This window comes from Corvus kubaryi, unplaced genomic scaffold (genome assembly GCF_017639235.1).
Source record: "Corvus kubaryi isolate FWS band 111438036 unplaced genomic scaffold, C.kubaryi_AGA036_p1.0 37334, whole genome shotgun sequence".
NCBI classification, from domain to species: Eukaryota; Metazoa; Chordata; class Aves; order Passeriformes; family Corvidae; genus Corvus; species Corvus kubaryi.
This window is the reverse complement of record NW_024581108.1, coordinates 2,596,095-2,619,924: the sequence shown is the minus strand read 5'-3', so window position 1 is coordinate 2,619,924 and position 23,830 is coordinate 2,596,095. Positions and strand designations below refer to the sequence as shown.

At 41.3% G+C, this 23,830-nt stretch overlaps 1 long non-coding RNA gene across 1 annotated transcript in view; it reads left to right on the top strand.

Moving 5' to 3' along the window:
* Positions 1–23,830, top strand: part of LOC121665537 — a 126,877-nt gene that overhangs the window by 2,284 nt on the left and 100,763 nt on the right. The window contains exon 3 of the long non-coding RNA XR_006016380.1: positions 919–1,001. This is a non-coding gene — a long non-coding RNA (uncharacterized LOC121665537). The remainder of the gene's footprint in view (positions 1–918; positions 1,002–23,830) is intronic.

Below are 23,830 nucleotides of genomic sequence, written 5' to 3'. Positions count from 1 at the left end.
CTGTGGGTGTGCTGACCTCTGCCCTTTGGAAACAGGGAAGCTCTTGGTAGCTGAGGACAAACGCAAATATAGTGCCCAAGCTTTTCCTTTACGTCCTCCTTAAAGCTTCCATCTATTTCTGTCCCACTAATCTCATTGATGAGGGGCAAGGCCGAGGGAAAGTGGTGGGAGGAGGGAGCCTGTAGCCCAAACTTTCCTGTTGAAGTCGGTGACAAATTTGCCATCGCCTGCAGCAAAATCTGATGTCAGACATTTAATGGCACAAGCGCTCACCCTGGAGATCACACTTTGCTTTTCAGAGCCTTTCTTGAGAATGTTCTGTTCTTTTTCTGCTTATACAATTCCTGCGGGCACCAGGGATGGCTGGATGTACAGGGGACTGTAACACAGGCAGTAAACATCCCGGGAAGAAGATTGGGATTTTTCCATCTCGGTTACGTTCTATGTCGCAATAGCTACGCTGATCTTTTGAAGTCCCCAGTGAGTTGTTCTCACTGAGTGATACTTAAATCCGTGTCTGCATTTTGTGAAATGCCAACCCTTGTTTCTTTCTTTTGCTTGACTTGTAGGACACAGGAAAAGTGGTCCAGAGTTTATAGCTGAGTTTCATAAAGCCAGGAGGATAGAACATGCTTTTGCATGGTAGTTCAAATCATGCATGGGAACTATTTGAGGGACGTCTTACTGAACCCTCAGCTATGACTAACTGAAAAATCATATTCAAAAGAAGGAACAAGATGTTGAGCCAAGTCTTTTTGCTTTGTAATGCAAATTGCAAATGGCAGGTATTTTTATTGTTCTTGCACGTACAGCTGTACGGTCCTGTGCTGTGTCCATGGAATGATTCATGTAAGCATCAGAACAGGAGATCACCAAAGCACAGCACATCCTGACCTTCTGTTCTTCCCTCTCTTTCAGGCTGTGTCTTCTCTGAAGTGCAGGGACTGATCTGCATCAGTACAGAGGAGCACAGAGGTGCCCAGCTACAGGTGCCAGCGAAGGTTTGTGCTGTGCATTGCTAAAAAACAGCAGCCAAGCATGAGCTCTGTGGTAGGGCACCACTTTCTAGATGAATATTATGATTATGAATATTAAAACTGCCACTCTTTTTGATTTTCTTACTAAGTGAAGAAGTTCACTCAAACCCTTAGTCTAATTCTAATCCCGTTCATTGCATTCTGCCTTTCTAGTTCCTGTGAGAATTTCAATTACATGTAGTAGGGGGTGTGGTTTTCTTTGGATTTTTTTTGTGGTTGTTTTGGGTTGGGTTTTTAAATTTATTTTTCTTTTGTTTGTTTGTTTGTTTGTGTTTTTTCAATTGCTTGAAGATTGCTGAAGTCAAGTTGTTGCATTCTCTGACTTTGGCCCTGCCGGCTGTTGTATTTCCCTCAGTATAATTTTCCAGTCATAAACCTCAAAATGTGCAAATCACCAGAAGCCATTTCTGGATCTAAATTTAACTCTACTATGGATTAACACTAACCGGGACCAATGAAATGCTAAGTCTTTCCTAAATAAAAAATAAAATATATCTCATTACAAATGGATCTTGTTTCACTTAACAGCAAAATCCTCTGAGTAATGTATAAACTAGACAGAGTTCTCTGAGAACTCATCAGTCCCAGCCCTCAGCCACCTTGTTTTACATAAACACTGACATTAGTTTATAAAAGTTCTAGAAATAGAGCTGAAATTTGTCAAGTGGATCAGCTGGGACTGTATGTCTGCTTACAGTATTGCTGTTGTGTGGATGTGTACGTCTCTGTTTAATGATGCTGTGAAAAGAATGTGAATTTAGGCTTTGAGCCTAAATTGTGATTCCCCCTCTGCCCCTGGATATTTGGAAATGTTGGTTTTGAAGGGGATCCTGGACAGCAGCAGGCAGGAATTGGAACAGCAGGTTCCCTGGGAAGCAGGGATGGCTGTCCTGCTCGTGTCAGATCTGCTTTATCCCTTCTGTAAAGATAAGCTGAAAGGAGACTGCATTCTAAAGGACAGGACATTCTCATATTCCTTATGCCTTTTGTCAATACAGAAAGCAAACAGCTTAGCAAGAAGAGGGGCATTTTTGACAATGAAGTTTTCTTAGCAGATACGAGCTGGGTTACACCATCTCAGGTGAAGAGAGACAATTAATCTTGTTTGAGGTTAGCCAGGTGATGCAGAACACTGGCTCCATGTTCTGTTCCAGCTGCAGCCTGTTTTGCTCCTCCCCCCTCAAAGCCTGTATTTGTTAACCTGGGTGTGCAGAGGGACATTAAATAATCAAATATGTTTGTTAAATCTGGATGTGGGCACCACCTTTATCAAATTATCTGCGCATAACACAGTCAGCACACAGCCCTTCTGATGGCTATTTAATCCATGTTAATGAAAGTCTCTGCAAATACCTGAATGAGGTTAGTCAGATATTGATTCAGAAAGTCTCTGTGGCTTAGAGAATCAAACCCTTTTACAACTCCCACAGGTGAATACTGTCAGGAGCACAACAGCAAGAAAATTAGAAATTAGAGCATAGGAGTATAACTATTTGTGCATCACCTTAAAAGTTCAAATTAAAATAAAAATAGAAAATAGTAAGTGAAAACAAGCACTTCTTTTGAAATGGGGATCAAATGTCATTCTTATTTTGTGATGGGCAAAAAATTTTAAACAAAACCACTTCTTGGGACACCCTGATCTCCATGCTGGGTAGAACTAGCAGAGGTTTAATTAGAATTTCTTAGTGGAAAATAAAAACTGTGGCAAAATATCAAATTTGTCAGAGGAAATTTTTTCATTTCTTTAAAATTATTTTAGAGTGATATTTTCTCTTTATCACCTTCAGTGTTGCAGTATAGGCTTTTTGGTGAAGAGTAGAAAGGTAATGAATGTCTTTGAGATGCAGTAAAGACTGCATGGTAGTGGAGAGGAGAGAAAGCATTTTCTGAGCAAATTTGCTTATCAAAGTCAGGAGACATCTCAGGAAGGGCAGTCTTACGCCCCTTCTAGTCATCACACTGTCAAAAACTATTTCAAAATTTGTAACTTAAACTCTCTGGAGTTCGAAAAGAATGGAGATTTCCTGTACAAGGTTATTAATCCCACAGTGGTGCCCTGGACTACTCCCAGAGCAAAGGCTGGGAGAGAAGGGAAGGACAGGGTGATATTTGTCCTCATCAAAGCATAGAATTTCCCTCCTGGCTGTTTGAAGAGTACACTGAGGAGGTCAGGCCATAACCAGAGTGTCTTTGGGCCAGTCTGGAAGAGAGACATAGCCAAGTATCTTGGCAGATTAGTCATTCCCTTCATGACAAATATTGCAAAATAGTATCTCCATCCTCCAAGCGCTGTAGGCAGGTACATGGTTCCTCTAGAACATTTTTCTATTAGTTCAGCATTCAAACAGGCCTACAGAGCAGAGCAATTAATTGCTGACTTTAGGTGAATCATTCCAGGTGGAAAATAGCAGTCCAAACCCATAAAAATATGTGGAGAGAATGATAATGTCATTTCTTGTGTTTGAATGCATGTTAGGTAAAATTCCACAGAAATTAGTGAAGCTCTCCTTGCTGATATTGCAAGATGTGCTAGATGTACTCAGAGTCCTTAGTGTCCCAGCAAACAGCAGGCACAGGTAATTTTGCTTTAAAGAAACTTTTTTTTGGCTTCTTGCAGTGCTAGGAAATGTCAGTGCAGGAGTGCACATTACTACAGGTAGCACTCAGAATTTTGAGAGGCTGCAAATAACTCATTGACTGTTCTGGCAAAGTCCTTTTTAAAGAGGCTGTAGTTAGTGCCACCGTGCGACACAACCTCCAGTGTTCTCTACATTAGCTGCTTGGGATTTCTCAAGGATGCTCTTCAAGGATTGCTTGATGCATCATTGAGAAAGGAGAGCAAGAAACCTGAACTAACAGAAGAATCAACAAAATCTACCATTTCTTCACTTAAGCACTAACATGTACCAAATAGACAATTTAAAGGGAAAAAAGGAGGTCTTGCCAGTTCTTAAAGGGTGGGGCAGGTTAATTTAAGGTGACAGGGAGGAGAGTCGAACTCATCTGTTCAGCACTTCTCTCCTGGCAGGTTCATCTTTTCCAAGATGCACAGCTACTGCAGAGGAGAGGGTGCTCGGTGATGTTGGCTGTGATTTCACCTGCTCCTTCCAGGAAGCTTCTCTTAACTGTTTTAAAAACGAAACCCACTGTGTGGCAGTTTGTAAACACACACTTCAAACCAGGATTCTTCCGTACTTTTTCTGATGTGTGCTGCTCTGAGGGGTGACACGTGAGCTGCAGTTCAAGCTCTGGAACGATGAACTTATTTCACATTTAACATTAAACTGGTATTTAGTTGCTATGGGTTTTTCATTTTTCAAATCAAGTTGTTTACCTAATGTCTTTGTTTTAAGTAAGCTTGTTTTTCTGGTAGTTTTCCAACAAAAACTGTTACTTGAAGACTGGGACAGCATTCCTGGCTAATGTATAACTGAGAAAGAAACCAAGGACAAGAGGGCTCACATAAGCTCTCTGGGATATATGTGAACATGTTAGGAATTATAAGATGCATAGGTAAATTTCAAGGGGTAATGGAAAGAAGAACAAAAATCATCTGGAGGAAATTACCTTCTGCTGTGGTCTATACCAGTGGTCACAGCATTGATTATCTTCTGCTTGCTTTGGCTACAGGAGAAGTGAGGACAGTTTTTTCCATGTATTATGGAATTATTCCTTCTTTGCATATGTACTTTCTTTGTTTCAGACAGATACTCCAATCCATGTGCAGTAAGCAGCAAGGAGAGATTTGGAAGTGGGTACAGATTAAACACATGGGAAGCTTCTTGAAGCTGGAGGGTATTTTTGCACTGACAGTTTCTCTGCAAGTAAATGGAGAGTAAAGAAGGATGTGGTGAGGTTCTCTGCTGTGCTTTTGGGTTCACAGCAGGTATTACACAATTGCCCTGTGTGTATCATACAGGCATGGTACTTTGAATATTGTTTACTAGATCATCTGTCCACCAGTATTATTTAATTTGTGTTTATTAAAACAAATTGAAACAAGAGGTTATTTTGGTACAGCTCAAAATGCTCTCAAAATGAGCTGCTTTTGTTTTCTTTGCCAGTTTGCATTTGCATTTATAATGCATTCCTAGCCAGCTCATTTTCTTTTCTGATGGACTTTTTTTTGGTTATAAATACAGCTGAGAAATCAACAGGTTTTTATTAAACTACATCCCCATTTTTTTTCTCCCACATGGGAGGAAATCTAGTAAGACGGGGTTTTGCTTGTCTGTCTGCTTGCTTTTTAAGCTTCTGAGTGAAGAATCAACATATATTTATGATGTTATCACAATGAGTCCTCTTAGAACTGAGGAAAGTGGATCAGGAAAGAAGAGGTACAGTCAGGCCTACAGTGTGCCTGCTGTGGTTTGGGCTGGCTGTCTTGCTGATGGAGCTGGGTTACTATGATGGCTGTAGTGGTGAGAAGCAGCCTTTCTCAGCTGTGGCACACGTGGTGGTGCGGCTTCCCTGCTGGATCTGCCTGACGCCCAACCAGCTGGCACCTCTGGCAAAGCACCTGGTAGATGGCTGCACCTCCTCTGAGCAAAGCAGCCCTTAGATGTGGACAGGTTGTTCCTTGTTGTCCATGAACCTCCCTCTTCTCTGGCGTGACCCAAAATCTACGCTGCGAACGCATATTCAAACACGTTCATGGGCGGAAAGGGAAGCGATTGTATCGAGGCCTGGGAAAGGAGCATTTGCCACTCTGGGTGTGCTGCTCACTGTTTATCTGCCCCTGCAGCCGGCCCAGGATCACGTTCTGTGTGCAACAGCCCAGTGCCAGTGACCCACACAGCTGTGCTGAGTCCCAGCAGCCCTGGCTGGGCTGGGCTTGGCTTGGCAGGCCTGGCTGCAGCCATCTCTTGGTCACAGCTGGCTGTCACCCGGCAAGGGCTGCGTCACCATCCAAGCGCAGAGCTGGGCAGAGCCAGCCCTGCCAGGCTGGGAGCTCCCTTTGGACCCTGTCCCGTTCCCAGACAGGTGTGCACTCACGGCTTCTCTTCTCCAGAGAAATCCATCTGTGGCTTCTTTCTTCATGTGTGTGAACCCCTCAGGCTCAGCAAGAGCTTTGAAGTGGTGCTGGCAGCTGGAAAGTGCCCTCTGAACAATGAGGCTGAATGTTTCCCTTTCTGTATTTTTATTTTTATTATTTTACTTTTCATGTTTTCTCTCAACTCTGAGAACTGTGCATTCTGTGCTGCTGTGACTGTGATTCTTTTTTCTTTTTTTCAAACCCTCAGTGAAATAGCAGTACTGGCCCAATGTTTTAAGCTTTTAAAAGCAGCAGGTTATTACCATTTGCAATTGCTCAAATTTAAGGGCGCATTTATTTATAAATATTTACCCAAAGGATAATGACACAAGAAACTGAGAATGTTTTCCCCAATCCTCTATATTGACCTGGTCATGTGGTACCATTTAGCAGATTTACAGCAATTTTCCAGCTCTGTGAGCTCTCCTAGGTAAGAAAGTTGCCAGTGAGCAGCTCCAAGGTTTCCCTTTAGCCAGTAAATACCCTGGGAAAATTGAAAGGTACAAAGCATCCTGAAAATTTCAGGGTGCCTACCTTGGTTATTCTAACCTGTGCCGTAGGTTTATCCTCACCCACTTTGCTCTGCATAAGCTGCATGTAGCTGAAAGTCTGATCTGAGGACTGGATCAATAAGATTAAATAGTAATTGAGGTTTAATTGCATTAAAAAATATATACTGTTTAGCAAGAGTATAAAAAGTAGATAATGTAAATGCCAGCAGATATTCTTTTTGCAAAAAAAAATTAACTTTAAAAATACTGTGCTTTGCAGACTCTGAGTTAAAATAGCCCTGTCTGGAATGTAACCTCCTCTGGAGTACATAAAGGAGAGTTGAGTCAGATTTCTACTTTATTTTTCAGAAATCTAAAAGAAATTGTTATCTGGAAAGCATCCTGTTATTTTTACAGCAACAGAGGACAGTTAGATTTTGCAATCTCAGAAGTTTCTATCTTGGCCTGTATTTTGCCCTGCTGTTAGTCACCCCCTTCCTAGAGGGTAGTGATGAGTTTTGACTTGAACCACAGAATGCTGGGATGCATTTGAGAAACACAATGAAGTTTTAAACTCACTGTGAACAATGCAGAAGAAACTGCATTGTACTAACTCAGGCAGCTGCCTTGACCGCCTCACCTTTTGGAGAAGTAGTGGTTGTTTTCTGTCTTTTGTCTCATGTCTTTGTCATTAATTAGCAAGGGTTTCCATGCTCAGGGACTTCTTTTCCTTAAGGTACATAGAACCTTTGAATGTTTTCAGCCAGCAATGTAATCACCTTGAGCTTCCTGCTTAATCCACTTGAGGGTTTTAAATAGGTATATTTTTTTAAAGAACCTTTTCACAAAGCAGACTCAAATGCATGTGAAATTATCCTCATCTACAGACAAATTTGATTTGAACTGGAATGTTCTCAGAGTGTGATAACAGCATTTTGTGCATTTTGGAATCTAGGGTAGTTTTAGGGAGAGAGATTGAGAGCTCCAATGATTCTTTTCCTGAAACGGTTTTGAGGTGAAATCTTCTCTAGGCAGAGATATCCATTTGTGCTGTTTACTTTGCCACAGTCAGCCTTTGTCCAGTCATTACCAGGCTGGGTTTTCATCAGCTCCTGGATAAACGGAGCTTATTTTCTGCTAGCTCCTTAGTTACTCCAATGCCATTTTCAGGGCTGCACAAGGCACTCTCCATTTTCTAGACATGCATTTTGTGAACTGCTGAAACACTACTTTTGCTCCTGTTGCCTTTTTTTATTTTTCCTAACCAGATTTTAGCCAGTAGTTAAATGTGGATGCACTCAAGAAATATTGCGAGTGCTCAAGATGCAAGACAAAAATATCACCAAGTAATTAATGTTTGATGCTTAATTGCTGCCCTTTTTAGAATGTCATGGTCAGAGCCACTAGAAAAACGTGGTGGTGGTAAATCTTCCACGTTTTTGTGTTATTTCATGCTTTAGTTCCTGCTGGGAGCAGGCTGCGATGTTCATGGGCAGTAGGTCTGTACATGGATACTAAAGGACAGCTGTTTTGGACTTCTCTAACAGGAGCAAGGAGATAGTGCAAAGAAGGGAAATGACAATGACCAAAGGGGTGAAACTACACTTAGGGCATCACTTGATACAAGCAGTAGGAAAGCAGTTAGAATAAAATCAAACCTGTCTTCAACAGGCTGTGGAGATGGGGCAGTCACTGGGTTCAAGTGAATTCATGGACAACAGATCCACAAATAAATCCCTAGAAGGATGGGGATGCTCTAAAATCCCTGTTGTAATAGCTGTGAATGCTGAGCAGCTGTGAGGGGAACAGAGCAAGAAAACAGCTGGATTTTTGTGCTTTCCCTATTTACTTACTTCACCACCACTGGACACCGACTGCAGGGCTAGAGAAGGCAGTGCTCTGTCCCACTGTGGCATTTTCTGTGCCCTTAAAAGTTTTATTTATTGCTCAGACCACCACATGATTAGGGCTTAAAGCATTTACTCCCGAAAACTCTACAAGTAAGGAGCCTGTATGTGTGCATGATTTTGCTAGACTCAGGCCCTATACTTTATTTGGTTAAATAGGACCATGAACATTTACACAGCTATATAAATAATCACATCCAGTTAGTCCTGTCAGCTGAGCCAAAAGAGAGGTTTTAAGTGCCAAGGACTTAGAACATCTCTTTCTAATTTTACCCTGGCTCAAAGTATGTTTAGAAGATGAGGTATAGATAAAATCAGATAAGCAAAATTATTTAGTATCCTGTCACTTGTAAAATGTTTATCAGTTAAAAATAAAAGAGGTGAGAAAAATAAGTTAATCTTTTACAAGAAACAAAACCACAGCTAATGGCTGGGTTCAGAGCCTGTGTTTAATAAGTGGCAGGGGATGATTACAAACAGTCCACAGCGGCTGCTGACAGACATCCTGTTTTTGGCAGTTTGTGCACTGCTCACCAAGACATGCTACCTGCAGAGGTAGCAAATCTCCATGTGCTGTCTTAGCTGGAGCTAATTAGCTGGAAGATGGGTAGAAAAACATGAATGACTCAGCTAGACACTGGAGAGGTTTGGAGGTGTTCCAGCTGATTGGTTTTCTGGTAGAAAAGGCTGATTCTTTCAAAGGAAAACATCTTCCTAGGATATACAGTCTCAATAAGAATGTCTTTGGTGCTCTGCCCAGACTATTCCCCCACTTTGCCAGGCTCTCTGGCAGTCACCAGGCAGGTGGTACAGAGGTGAGCTCTTCCCCTCTTCCTCTGCTGGGTTTGCAGTGGCTCCTGTCTGCTCTTGCAGCCAGTGACCGTATCTGTCCTTCCAGCCACATCAGCTGACTCTGTTGGCTGTCCAAGTCTACCACTGCAGATTATATTTTTTCATATGTTTGGAATATTTTGCAGGCTGCATAGAAAATCTTCCAGGCAGCTGCATTAATATACAAAGACCCTGGAGGCAAGAGAAGCCCTTAGAGAAAATACAGCAGATACTTTTTTTCTCCTGCAAGAAAAATGTCAGTAGGTTCTTGTTTATTGATTTGGAAATCAGGAGGGATTTTCAGTGTTTTCCTGAAATACTTCCAACTGACACTGGGTTATTCCTGCCCTTAGCACTGCAATAATATCTAATGGCATATGCCAAGCTTCACCCCTAATTTGTTTATGAAACAGGACTTGTGGCACAAAGGATGCTGAGAAAGGTTCCTATGCAAAAATGTATTAGTGGGTTTCATAGCTTATGGCATACATCAAATCTACTGATTCATGCTGCTTGTGGGGAGACAGGGGCAGAAAAGAGAAAAGAGAAAGCCTCAGCAGCCATCTGAGAAGAAGAAAAAGCACTGCCACAGCACCTCAGTGACAATGCAGAGACCTGCCAGGAAGGCACCTTGCAACACCAGGCTGCTGCATTTCCCCTTTGCCAAGTCTGTTCATCTCTTTCGATATCTCATTTTTTATCAAACACTCCTTTTAAAAGATCACGGGATGTGTGTTTTACTGCTTTTGCAACCATGAGTATCACTGGAATGACAGGGCAGGAACAAACAACTATGTGTTCCTCTTCACTGGGAAATAGTTCCTTATTTCAGTTATAATGTTTGTAAATTTTTTGGCTCCAAGGTGCACAGGTTCTCCATCAGAGAGATTTTTTTTGTGCTTGGGAATTTATATCTTTGTGTCATGGATGTCAAAACTTTGCAATGACAAGGCAATGAAAATGTTGAGCTCAGCAAGTTGTATTCCAGGTAAAAGATTGGAAGAAATGTCAGCCATGGACTTGCCCTTCCTGGAAGGCAAGACAAGATTTTACCTCAAGGAGAAACAAAGAAGTCACTTCTGTTTGTTTATCCCAGTGTAAGGACTAGTTTATCCTGAGGGTGGGAAGTTTGGATTCGTCTCTGTCTTTTCCATATGAAAACTACTGTACTAATAAGGAAGGAAGGAAGAAGAAAAATGGGGCAATTGCTTGACAATTAATTCTTGCAAAAGAGAAAAAATATGTTTACAGAATGATGTTTATATTATGGGATGGAACAACCATTAGTGACTTTAAACATGAGCCATTTCAGCCTCTGTAACTCCCAGATGTTTCTGCTGGAAGAGGCCAGCTGTCCCTCAGCCTTATTCCTTGTGCATCCAAGAAAGGGATGTGGAGGGATGGGGTTTCACTTGACAGCTGAACACACCAAATGGTGATTTGCTTCTGCAGGGGGTGGTCTTGCTGCTCTGGGTCTAGCCCTCATGGAGCCTCTGGGTGTGATTCAGCTGGCTACTCCAGTGCCAAACTGGTGCTTTTGTGCCTTTCCCAGTCACTATATCCAAGCTGAGAGAAATAATGGGAAGAGGTAAAGCTCCTGTAGGTGCTTCTTTATGTCCTACACTGCCTTGGCTGGATGACATGATACCCTAAGAAATGTGGAGATTACTGCTGTGCAAATTCCTTGCCTGGAGTTTGGGAGACCTACAAAAGGATATTCTGAGGGACAGACATTTAGAAGGAAAAATAGGTGTTTTGTGGATCAAATGACTTCTCCTTTTTGGTGATAATCGATGCAAGAAGAATGACGCCAGTTTTTAAAACTGTGTGTTGTAACAATGAAAAACAGGTTTGGGTTGAAAGATTGGAGGTGGTCTCATGGCACAATGTTTAGTCTGCATCTGGAATCATGACTTTTCCCCTTGTTTTCCTGGGGACTCTAATTATTAAAAGAAAAAAAAAAAAATGTCCAACACAGCAGCTGGATCAAGCAAAAGATTTCAAAAAACTTCCCTGCCCTGTGAAACATTTCCTTTTAACCCTGAACTGATGGAGACTGGAGAAGCCAGTTGTTATTCCATTCCTTTACAAGCAGAAAACACCAGGCTTTCCATATTTCTGATCAGCAGATTTCACCATGGATACAGATGACATAAAATACTTTTTTGCTTTTCGTTATGTGCTCCATTAAAATACACTTGGCACAGCTCAGAGTACTTGTGAGATGGCCAGGTTTTAGCCTTCAAATAAAAATACACCCATGGTTTCTGATTTATTTCTCCTATTTATTGACTTTTTTGCTTCCAAGATAACAAACTAGCTCTTGGGAATAAAGCAACACGTGAGAAGCCCTGTGGCAGGAATCCCAGTGCAGTGCAGCCTATACAGATGTTCCAGGAGCAGCTGTCAGCCTCAGCTGGGGCTGAGCAGAGGGCTCAGCACAGGCAGGTTGACGGCACTGCTTACATGGATCCTGGCTGGCCAGCAAAGCCGCAAGAGCAGGTGGTGCTGGTGACTTCAGCTGCATTTTATTGATAGATGGAGCTGGGGACAGGGGCTGTAAATATTACTGAAGGGCTTGGCATGGCCCAAAGGCTTGGCTGACATGGTCCAATAAAATAGGAATGTTTCTGTGTTATATGGGCTGAGCACTACAGACAGGATTGCAGGCACCTTTCAGAAAGCAGGTGCTTCAACAGCACATCCCATCCCTGGTGCCGGGTTTGATTTTGGGATGGGTCCTGCTGTGGTCAGGCTGCAGTGGCCTAGTTTTAGTGCTGGTTTATGATAATGTTTGTTATACACAGGGCACAGCAAGTTTTGTTGGGGGGTGCTTGTTAAAAATAAAAGCAATCCACTTGTGCAGTGAAGATTTCAGTTCTGAAGTTCTCACGTTCCTCCAGTCCCTGGGAAGGAACAGGAGACTGGCCCAAGCTCCAAGAGGCATGAACATCTTACATTTTTAGAAGGTACTTTGAAGAACATTAGTATTATTTTGATCATATGCATTCCAAAATCAAAAAGAGATAAGGAGTCTCACTGCAGGAAGATGCTAAAATAATCCAATCTCATATTTAAAAAGTGGAAAACAAACTTCCCAGTATGGTATTTAAAGGCTCTTAAGGCTGCTTGAATTAAATGTTCCTGTCTCTTGCAGTGCAGTGTCAAAAGAATCGACCTTCTTAGGATCACAGGTAGATTTAAAATAGCAGAGGAAGGAAGGTTGCCAGAGCTCCTTTTCCAGCAAAGTTTCTTCTCACAAGTTTGCTGGGAAAGAAGCAAGAAATAATAACAAGAGTGTTGTTTTAGCTCCTTTTCTCCAAATATATTCTAAGAATGACCTGAAAAATATTCCTTCTCTAAGGAGGCAGTGAGTGTGCTCTTGCCTCTCTAGGCTCAGTAACGATGTGAGATTTCCTACAAGAGGAATAAGGTCAACTCCTTGTCTGAGTTTTTTTAAACCAGAAATTAACTGTTAAAAGAACAGCTTGACACCAAATTTCCTACCCAATATTTTGTGGAAGTGGCAGCTTTGTGGGATGTGTGTGAAAGTTGTAGGAATATGATCAGTCCTCTAGAATTAGTGCTTCCTCCTAATTTTAATAAGGAAGCAGGTGCCTCAGAAGGTCTCAACAACTGCCTGCAGACATTCCTACAAGGGAAGTTTTCAGTGCCTACACGAGTGTAAACAGCACTATATAATCTGGTTTCTACTGACTATGTATTTTGGCTTGGCTTTGGTGGTATAAACATTGGAGTTGTGGTTGGTTTGCTGTAAATGGAGGTCATGAGGATGCTGAAAATTCAAAAATGTACTGTTTCTGTCATGTGTCATTTTCTTCTCATCCTTCTGTGTAGGATCACTAGCAGTCAAATCTATTTTACTGCGCAGCTTTGCTGTTTAGAGTTGTTACATATTAGTGGCAAAGTTGCTTAAGGAGTCCAGGAGGGCCTTCTCCTAACAGGAGCCAACCTCAAGGACCGGATTTCCAGTTCTCAGGAAAAGATATCTGTTGTCTCATTTCCAAAACATTCTTCTTCCATTTCCCTTATAATTGCGTGGTACTTCTAGGAGACATTCTGTGTCCTGTATCTCAGCTCTTCTCATAATCAGGCAGAAGAGGTTTTATAAAAGCCTCTTCCAGTGGGATGTTTTTTGAATAACAGCTCTCTGATACTGGAGCAAAGTTGAAGACTAAATGCATTGTTTAGTTTAGTTTATTTTTGGATAGTTGTTTAAGATGGGAAGTTAATACACTTTTGTGCAAGATCACCGTGTTGACCAGAAGATTTAAGATGGTACCACTTGACATCTGTGTGGTTTATCTGTAAACAGGGGAACCAAAGGGAGAATTATGAGGAGTCATTGGCTTGTTTTCTTCATGCAGCTCCAGGCTCAGTGCCAGAGAGGTCTTCCTTTCTGAAACCACAGAAGGCTTTTTGGACATGAAGAGCATCATGGTGACTGTTTGGAGAGAAGAAAATTCTTTCATATAAGCTCAGGAAATTTGGAAGCGCCAAGTGGGCAAGAGAGGATGATACACTTGGACTGCATGAAAAAAACCCAAAAAGCCAAAACCCCCACATCAGCAATAAGCCAGATTCGAGGAACTGACCATCAAGGAAAGAGATTTAAAAAAAAAAAAAAAACAAACAAAAAACCCTACCAAAACCTACCAAGCCTCCCACACACATTAGAAAAAGCCCTAAACCCAAAAACCCCAAAAGCAACCAAGAAAAGGACAGGATGGTTTGCAGGCAGGAGTTGCTCTTCTGTACTGGAGGAGGCTGGAAAGAGTGGATGTGGTGGAAATTCTTCTGTCTTCATGAGAGTAAATATTCACAATTTATCATTGTCTAGGGGGAGAATTGCTTGTATACCTAGTGACAAATAAAAGCATATTTAAATAATAAGCAAGGTGGGCTTTGTTATTTCAGCAAGAACAGCCTCTCAGGCTTGACCCCACCATGCTGCGTCTGTCTGGGGATCCCCTAAAGCCATTTAAAAACTTCTACAGTCCAGAGGCCCAGAGGCAGCAGCTCCCATGCTGAAGGGGCAGCTCCCCTGCTGGAGTGTCTCCAGGGAGGTTCTCTTATCTGCCAAGATTTATTAACATTTCCTTGATTCCTGTGGATTGAATATAGAGCCCTCACAAATAACCATTGCCATAGAGATATTGAGCCACAAAATGCAACCTCTATTGTTGATGACTGTAAGGAACTAATTCCAGAAAGACCATCTTATTACAGCCCTCGCCTTGTTGTCTAATTGCAGTCCCATTATTCCTATAGCCAGAAAAGCAATGTGCTTACCCTTTTAACTGTCAGAGAATGAGTCAGAGGGCTTGTTTAACCCATAAAATATAACAACTTTTTCCTGTTTGTGACTTCCTGGCTTTATCTTGCTAATCACGGTGTAAACATCAGACATTATTTCCAGGTAAACTTATCTGATAAGTGTTACATTGCATAAAATAATATTTTACATTATTAACCAAAATGTTTAATTAATCCTCAATTCATAGGGATGAGGCTGGAAGTCTTAGACAGAAGGATGCATTCAAGGTCTGAGTGACTTCCTCTAGCATGTGTTAACTTTCAACTAGCTTCACTAGCATGACAAGAGCATGGAACTGCTGCAGTCCTATCAAAGTCTGTGAAAAAAGTCCTTCAAATCCAGCTGAAGAGCAGAGGCTTCATTCTCTGGATGAATACAGCAGTTCCTGCCTGTAGCTGTCTGCAGGGATGAGAACTCAGCTGCCAGCACCTGAGACCCTATCAAAATGTGCAGCATATCAGGTGAAGATAGACTAAAATTGCTGGTTTAGGCTGTGAGGTTTTAGCAGTTGTTTCATTATCAGCTGAGTCATCCCTGCAATAGGAAAGGAAATCTGAAAGAATAAGTTAGGTAACAGGACACGAACTGTTCTTTCTTCTAATGGGGAAAGGTAAAATTTGGAGGTAATTTATTTTGAGAACATAACTGCAAAAGAGCACAATGGCAGCAGAGAAATGTAAGAGGTAGAAAAAGGAAAAGAGACATTGAGAGGATCAGGAAGGATACTGGTTAAGGCGTGGGTTGCAGAGTGCCATAACTTCTTGTTTTCAAGTGTGTGCATGTTTAGAGGGGAATAGGAAATGGGAGGCCAGTTTTGGACCAGCAAATTTGGCAAGCAGTTCCTTGAAGGATGAATTGATTAGTTTTACAATGTCCATGCTTACAGCCAGGGTTTGCTGCACAGTTTTGAACTGTACATATAAAAAGAGGGCCATAGGGGTTAGTGTGCTCCTGCTAAGAAATTTCTTTTTTCTCAACAGAAGCATTTTCCCTTCCTTTTGTTAGAAAAGGAAAACTTAAGGAATAAAGAAAAGTGAAAAGAAAAAAAGAAAAGTGAAAAGAAAACTTAAGGAATAGGGTCACTATTTGTGGATTGCACCAAATACTATAAATGCTACAAATACTGAAGATTGGACTAAGTGAAAGATAAGCAGGAGAAAGTATACAAAATTCTGCTTGTCCATCTCCATGGGCTTGGAGAGCTCACACTGTAGGTGAGACAGTTCCTTTGTGTAGGACACACTGAGCTGAGCGAAATGGCAATAAATCTGAAAAAGCTGCAGTACAAACTGAATGTACTGAACCATGAAATTTATGAAAATTAGTCTTATCTCATGTTCTCTTGTAAGTTCAGACTGTTTCTTAGCCTGATGCCAGAATTTAGTCAAAGAGGCGGTTTTTAGACTAATTGGATTTGGAAAGAAAATATTTTCATGGGCATCAGATGCACTTTTTGTTCCGTCCTCTTTTTTAAACTGGTATTGAGGATGTGCTACTATTACAGGAAATTAATACACCATTTTTAGGCAAAACTTTATTACTATTTGACAAGACATTCTGTAGCAGTCACGTGTGATATGAAAATCACAGCAGCTCTTTAAAATCACTTTATTACCAGACAATATTGACTTGGCCATGTGCACAATTACAGTTACCTGCTGAACTCCAGTCCTTTGGCAAAGGACTTCTCCTGGTGAAATGATTTCTTGTGCTACTTTGAGGAGTTAGTTATCTGTTGCCAGCTTGGAGACATTTATATGTTTCACCCTGCCTCCCTAAAAGCTTCCAACTTTGTGTATAAGCATGGAAGGAAATGGCTGGAATTTAGGAGAGGGCAGAGTGACCAAATATCTAATTAAAACCTTGTGCAGTTGTGATTCCGGCCTCTAAACCAAAACCTCTTGGAGCTAATCAAATGTGGGTCACCCAACTATAAACACAGACAAGAATCCAACTTTTGGCAGCTGGTTTTTGGAGAAGTTTGGCACAGTTTTCTTGAAGTGAAATGTAGAAGCCATTGCTGCTTGATGGATTCTCTAAACAGGAATTGCGATGGCTGCCCTGTGATGAAACTTGTGTAAAGAAAACAAGGAGAGGCTCAGAACATCACATTTTAATCTCCTGCTCTGTATTTCCGCTGAGAAGGAATTTGGCCAGGGCTTTCCACCAGTCCCTCTTTACCAGAAATTTGTGCTGAATTAATTGGCAGGCTCTGTAAAGCTTTTCTATTTTGCTGATAGCGATTACAAATCAGGAGAGAAATGACTACGAATCAGTGCAATAGTGACCTAGAGAGGGCAACTTCTCCACTGCTTTACAAGAGGAGCAGAGAGCTGTTCTCCTGAGGACAGAGACTGGAAGTAGAAAGTTCTCCTTTAGTTCATGGTCCCTACTGGAAGGGCTGGTTCAGGTTTCTCTAGTATTCCAAGTAGGTTGTTATGTCAAGGGGTCTTGCAAACCCAAGTTTAACGCAGTGTTTTCTTTGCATGCCAAGGATATGTACTTGTAAACAAAATGCAGTTCTTCAAACTCGACAGAAGTATATTTTAGAGAGCACCATAGAAACACCAGGAAAACTAGGCCGTAATTTTGTGTGGATACACTGACATCCAAAATTAGCTGTATGGATAGTTCGAGTAGTATTGAGGGTATTCTCATTTGGAACAAGTAGCAGATCCTACCCCACAGCAGGTGGGGTTTAGCAGCTCATTTAGCAGCTGCTGCTGCCCACAATCTTCATTCCCCATAGGTTTGGGGCTGTCCTAAATGGCAAACGGGTGATTTGACAACTGCTAATTGAGCAATTAACTGCTGTTATATAAGGATACTGAAGTTACAAGGGGTTTTGTGTGGTAGTACGGGCTGTATTTGGGAAAGAAAAAATGTTGTAAGTTTTAAGGGAAAGGGTTTATTTAAGACATTGATCTAAAATATATAGTGGAGTGTTTTAAAATTTGAAAGCTATGCTGAGTTACCTTTCTGATTTACTAAGAGGATATTTGCATCAAATCATCTGAGTGGCAGAGGCTAGAGCACTCCTACAGGAAGCTCCTCCAGCACAGAAGGCTGGATGCACAACCTGCATGTGGGTTCCATGGAATTCTAGTACCACAGCTTTAAATAAATATGTTGAGCAGTAAAATACAGTTTAAGTAAATAGGTTAAGTAGGTGATCAATTGAATAATTACTCGGAAGTTCCCTTCAGGGAGAGTTAAAAACAGAGCCTGGGTTTTGTTTTCTGTGCTCTGGGTGGGTGTTGTGTCCCTTAGCCCTGAGGGAAGCTGTATTTTAAAACAAAGCTTGTGGACTCAGTTCAACCCATTGGAGGTTCAGAGCAGCAAAGTCCAAGGGAGCCCTGAGGTGATATTGGTGTGGGTATTTCAGTGCCTGGAAAGGTGGCACTGGTGGCAGGCAGAAACCACCTGGCTCTGCCAGCATGCTTGAGTTCAGTGGGTGCTGGACCTGCTGCAAGGCCACGAGTCTCTCTTTAGTTTCTGCTTTACGACTTGTACATCTTGTAGTATAGGCAAGAACTTGTGTCTGCTTTAGTAATGAGCCAGTCAAGCTTGTTTCTTCTTGCAAGGTACTCCAAGGACAATCTGTAGGTTCAAAAGAAGGCTAAGGTATGTCCAGCCAGCATATGCAAAAGATATCTCTTATCAATTCTGTTTCCTTTCTGTATTTTTATTCTCTTTTAATAAAGTTTTTATTGTAATACTTCCCATAACCACTGAGAAAGGAACTTGGTGGGCAGGGGTATGGATTTGAGCTGCTACTGGGGGGACAGAAGGGTCTAACTGCTCAGTAACTTATAAAAGGTAGTTAATAAGTTAATTAATTGGTTAATTGAGCTCAGCAGGGTTTATAAAGCTGATGCTTTGAGTCTGACTAGCAGCATTTTCCAGCATTCCACAGACCTGCTTTAAACTCTTCTTTGTGCTATTTTTGGGGAAAGCTTTTAGCCAAGTTCTCTATGTGCTGCCTTCTGCTGTGTGCCCTGCACCCAGGGATATTCAGCAGAAGACAACTCTGCCAGATCTGAGCCCAGACCTGCTCTGGAAGCTCCCATAAATGTTCCCTTTACTCTTTGGCACTTAGTGAGCTGCACTGGCTGCTTACCTATGGAAGGCCTTACATTCCTGAGTTGTTTGCCTGGAGCCTGTCAAAAACAGAAATAACAGAAAATAAAGCCAGGGTAAATGTTGGTTGTTCACTTTTGTCATCTAATATGCTTTCAAAATCTGATGCAGAACCTGGAAGGGTCTCGCTTAAGAGCTTCAGCATTTTGATTGCATCATCGTTTATATGCAATGATGCCTACCATAAAATGCAACACCTACTTTAGACTGAATTAGGGATGGCTTTGCTACTGATAACACTAAATTCATCACAAGGCAATGGCAATGTTATTTTGTTGTGTGACCTGTTATTTCTGCAACTACTGTGACTGTAGGAGCATCTGCCTTTGGGAAGAACACCCTTCTATTCCTGTTCCCTATATTTGTAGCTCAGTTTTCCAGGATTGATTCTCTTCAAATTCGTGCATCACAACAGGTAAGTCAGTTTTTCCACTGAAATAAATCACTTATACAAAAAGTGCACTATGTGAAGATATGTGCAAGCCATGTTATGTGATTTTTATTTCTTGTCCATTTCCCTTTGTGTTTAATGTTTGCATTTTGTAGCCTTAAAGAAGGAAAGGGGAGAAGCAAAACAGAGCAGGTTACACCATGTTTTCTTGCATAAAAATTAGGTTTTGAATGACTTTAAGAATCCTTTCACAGACTACAGGGTTAAAAAAAAGTCATTGGGATATGCTATTTAGAAGTATGAGGGCTTTTAGTCGTGAAAAATTACCAATGAAAACTCTGAATTTTATTTTGCTAAGTTTTTTCTTGACAAAAATTAATGTTGGAGCATGTTTCTGTACTTTAATCTGAAATATTATCTTGGCAACAATTATAGAAATGGGATGTAGAATAAATGTTTTTGATACTGCAAATGTATACAAGAGGAGGTCATGTTTTTTTTCATGTCACAGAAACCTAGCTGGGCTTAATCAATTGCCCCTTCTTGTTAACCTTCCTTGAGGTAATTTGGCACTTGTTTCATTAGTTAAGCTTTTGCATAATTACATTTTTTGATATATTGCTACTACGTTGCAGAAGATCATATCTGTAAAGAAAAACAGGGCAAAAAAGTGTCACAGAGGATTAATGTTCTGGTTAAAATCTGCAAGTAAATTTGAACAGTCTGTTCTAAACTATTTTGTACTTCTGGCATAGACAGAAAAGCAATGTTGGTAAGCTGGAGCAAGTTTTGTGTTTGTGGGGTTTTTTTGTGTGTTAAGTCTGGCAAGATCTCTGTGGCCTGAAGCCAGTACAGCTTTGCTTGTCAGGACCAGGTTACTGGGAGGCTGATTGTTGGATTCAATCTCCTGTTGGAATATCAAGCCTGGTCTCCAATCCTGTCTTGTATGTGTGGATTTGTGTGAGAGTTCTCTCATAAACTGTCTTTAATTTGTTTAAACATAAAACTAAAGTACCCTTAATCTGCAAGGAGTCTGGAAGGATTTACATCAGTAGTGGCTCTCAGTACTGGGTCAAGGTGGCTAAAACCTATTTATCTCTTGGAGAATTATGTCTTTCATGAGTGAATGGCATCACTCACCTTTTTAAACAAATCTCCCTTTTCTTATTTCAATTTTACTATGGGTTTGATGTCTTAATTTGACAGACATTGTAGCTTGGGCAGAGAAGCCATGGCCCTGTCTTTCTCAACTCCTGCTCCTGGGGTATTTCTGGGCAGGGAAGGTGAGGTGGATGTCTCTTTCAGGTGGGCTTTGTCTGCCTCAGGGCCATGAGCTGCAGCTGTGCTGTGGGGTCTGTTTCACAGGGGAAAATTGGCAAAAACTTCCACAGCAGAGTTTTTCCTGAGGCTGCAATGTTGGTGCAGAGTTGGGTGTGATTTTTACATCATTACTCCTGTATTACTTTGCATCTTCTTGCAGAAGCTGTCAGCCTCTGATTCCTTTCACTGGTAAGAGGTTTCCTGTATGGCCAAGCCTGTTGGATCTCACCAGGTGCTCTTTCTCCTGCAGTCCAGGCTTCAGGAGAGGCAAAAAAGCCCAGCAGAAAACCTGAGAAGGGATCACATGAATGGTCTTCTGAAGACATCACTGAATAAATGTTTGTGACAGAGAGAGTTCTGTAAATGTGCAATGCTTTTCCAAGTGCCCTGGGAGGAAGCATGCCTCATTGACTGGGGATGTTCATGGCTCTATTGAAAGATGGAAGAATGAATAAACAATGCCTTATTTAAACAAACTAAACAAGAAAAAAGTAAAACCCACCTCCTGGGAACCAGAAGCAATGCAGTTTGCTTTGATCCTTTATTTGCACAGTAGGTAGACTTTTTAATCTCTTATTCCAATTACAGTGGCAAGTACACGTTGCCCATTTCACTTTTGCTGTTGGGTTTTCTCTTCCAAGCATTGTAATTCACATAGGATTGCCTGGAAATGTGAAGTTTGTTCTTGATTTAAATAACTTTGCTCTCAGTTGCTTTTGGGTAGGGTTTTGGCCCATATTTGATGGAAGGGAGAGAATAGCCCTGTGGTGTGCTGTGCATGATGAGGAGATAACTGGGGCAATTTTTACATCTCATCTAAGCCTCTGGCTGAGGATTCTTGTACTTCAGCATCCCTGACTTGAAACTTGTGAGGATGGATTTTTTTCAATTACACCTGTAATCTGATCTGTGCTTCTAAATGAGTGTGATGATTCCATGTAGCAATGGTGCTTTTTTTTTCCCCACTTTGGGGAGACTCAGTGACATAGAGGAGTTGAATCTTAGCATGAAACCATTCAGCAGATCCACGTGATAAGTAATGGAACAATTTACTAAGGGCAAATATCACTTGGAGATATGTGACATTTAGAGATGTACCTGATGAATCTCAGCTTTCTTGCCTTTCCTTCCCTCCCTGGTCTCTAACCCTGCTAATAAGTAAGTACAGTAAGTTTGGTTTCCTGTGTTATTCCAATTCTGTGGCGTAAACATATCCACAAACCAAAGGGAAAATTCATTTGGATGTCTAAGTTACCTGCTTGCATTCTTATCAGAAGTGCAAGCCTTAGCTCAGCTGAGCCCTTCAGTTGCCCTGGCTACAGGCACTTTGTATATTAATGTTTTCTCCTTATCAGAACCTGTCAGTAGCTTTCTTTTGAAAGAAGAAAAGGGCAATTTCACTAGTCTTTTGGTTTTGATAAAAATCAGTGGTATCTGAGCTACTTCTGGTGAAGATTTTCTTAGCTCTTGTGGTGAAATTTGTTTTCCAGAGTTGAAAGGAAAACAGTTTTAAAACCTGTTGCCTGGGCACTGAGGTGCTTGAAACCCCAAAGTCCTCCAGTTGTTTTTCAGAGCTCTGTCTAAAGTAACAGATTCCTGGCTGGCCATGGCTGGCTCAACTCACTTCTGTTCAACTTTGTGTAACCAAATTTAACAGGAGATTTTTCTTTCACACAGCAGCTGAGGGTGCTGATCTAACCATCATTTCACCAAGGTTTTGTTGGGATGTGGAAGCTCACTGTGGCATAACCCAAAGCTGTGTATTGTGGGGATTTAAGAAATCAACTTCTGGCTTTGGATGGGCACAGGATGGACTGCTAGCTTGTTATTTCATATGGCTCCTGGAAACACAAGTGGGCATCCAAAACTGATGGATGTCATTCCTAGCCTGTACTCAGCCTCCGTTACCATGGTTTAGGTATTTTCTAACATTTTTTAAAATGAAACTTGGCTATTAATGATTGCCCCTTGTGAGATGACCTGGAGCACTCGTGCCTGCAGGAGAAATCTTTCTGATGCTGATGTGGTGATTGCAGAGCTCAGCTCCGTCAGAAAGCACGGATGAAATGGGGGGTGCTTCCATCAGGGGGTGAGCCCTGGAAATCATGCAGCTGAAACAAAACACAGCCTCAGCCACTGCCAGTGTCCTGAGTAATGTGTATTTTACATGATTTTGAAAGAGCTGATTTTTTTTTTTTTTTGAGACTACAGGAAAACTCTGTTTTCAAATGCCAGCTTGTTTGTCTGACGCTAATAATCCTGGATCTGTGTCTTGGATTATGCCTAATGGACCACAGCTTTGGAGCCAGTGTATCATAACAAATTAATTGAGGCATCTGCTTTATAATGGTCACACTTTCTTTCTTGGACTGATGAGCCGGCACTATGCAATTTCAATTTATTTGAGGTTATATTACCATTTAGTGCTTTGATAACTTGCCAAGGGTTAGGTGACTGAGTTTTCCAGCAGCACTAGCACATGAGACTCTGAATTCCTTGGTTTTGTTCCTTTGAACTGTTATTCCATCTCATCAGCACGCTGAGTCACTCGATACACTGAAGCTATTTGGTAATATTCCTGGAACACAGTATAAAAGTTTATTCTCAGAAGTTACAAACTAATGGTGACATACTCTTACTATGCAGACCTATTCCTCTTACTCATTACAACTTCTTCCAGCTGACACCAGAGGCCACATGCTTTTTGCTCCTTTTGGTTGCTGGGAAAATTTTGTTCAAATGTGTCAATTCTCCAACCTGTGGTACCCAGCACATCTCTCAGGGGATGCTGTCAAAAACCCCTGTCAAAAACCCCTGCACAGTTATATGTGGAAAAATTGCTCTGTTCAGCCATCTGCATGAGGAAAGGGAGTTTTGATGACAGTGAAGTTTAACCTTCTTCCCCAAAATGGCACATGTATAGAGGCAGGGATGAAAAATGAGATTTACTGAACTCTGGATGCATTTGAAGAAAAGTGGAACATTTCAAATATAAAAATTTCCACCATATTTACTGACACAGATCCCAGTAATGTGTCAAGACACCAATAAGGAGTGCTTTTAGTTTTACAGAGTGGATGTTGGCTGGGTCTTTATCCTGTCCCTGCTTCCTGTGAGCAATGCAAGGGTGATTGACTATGCAAAAAGTTATGGAGTGGGAATTCCTTGGATGAAAATGGTTTGGTGGCAACAACTTTTGCCAAATTAGACCCCTGAGTTTTATATACCCTCTAAAGGGATGTTTAAATGCCTCTCTTTAAATCATAACCAGCATATTGTAGTAGTGGAAGGCATTTTAGGATTGGCTAGCTCTAAGCTTGTGTGCTTTTTGGAAGAC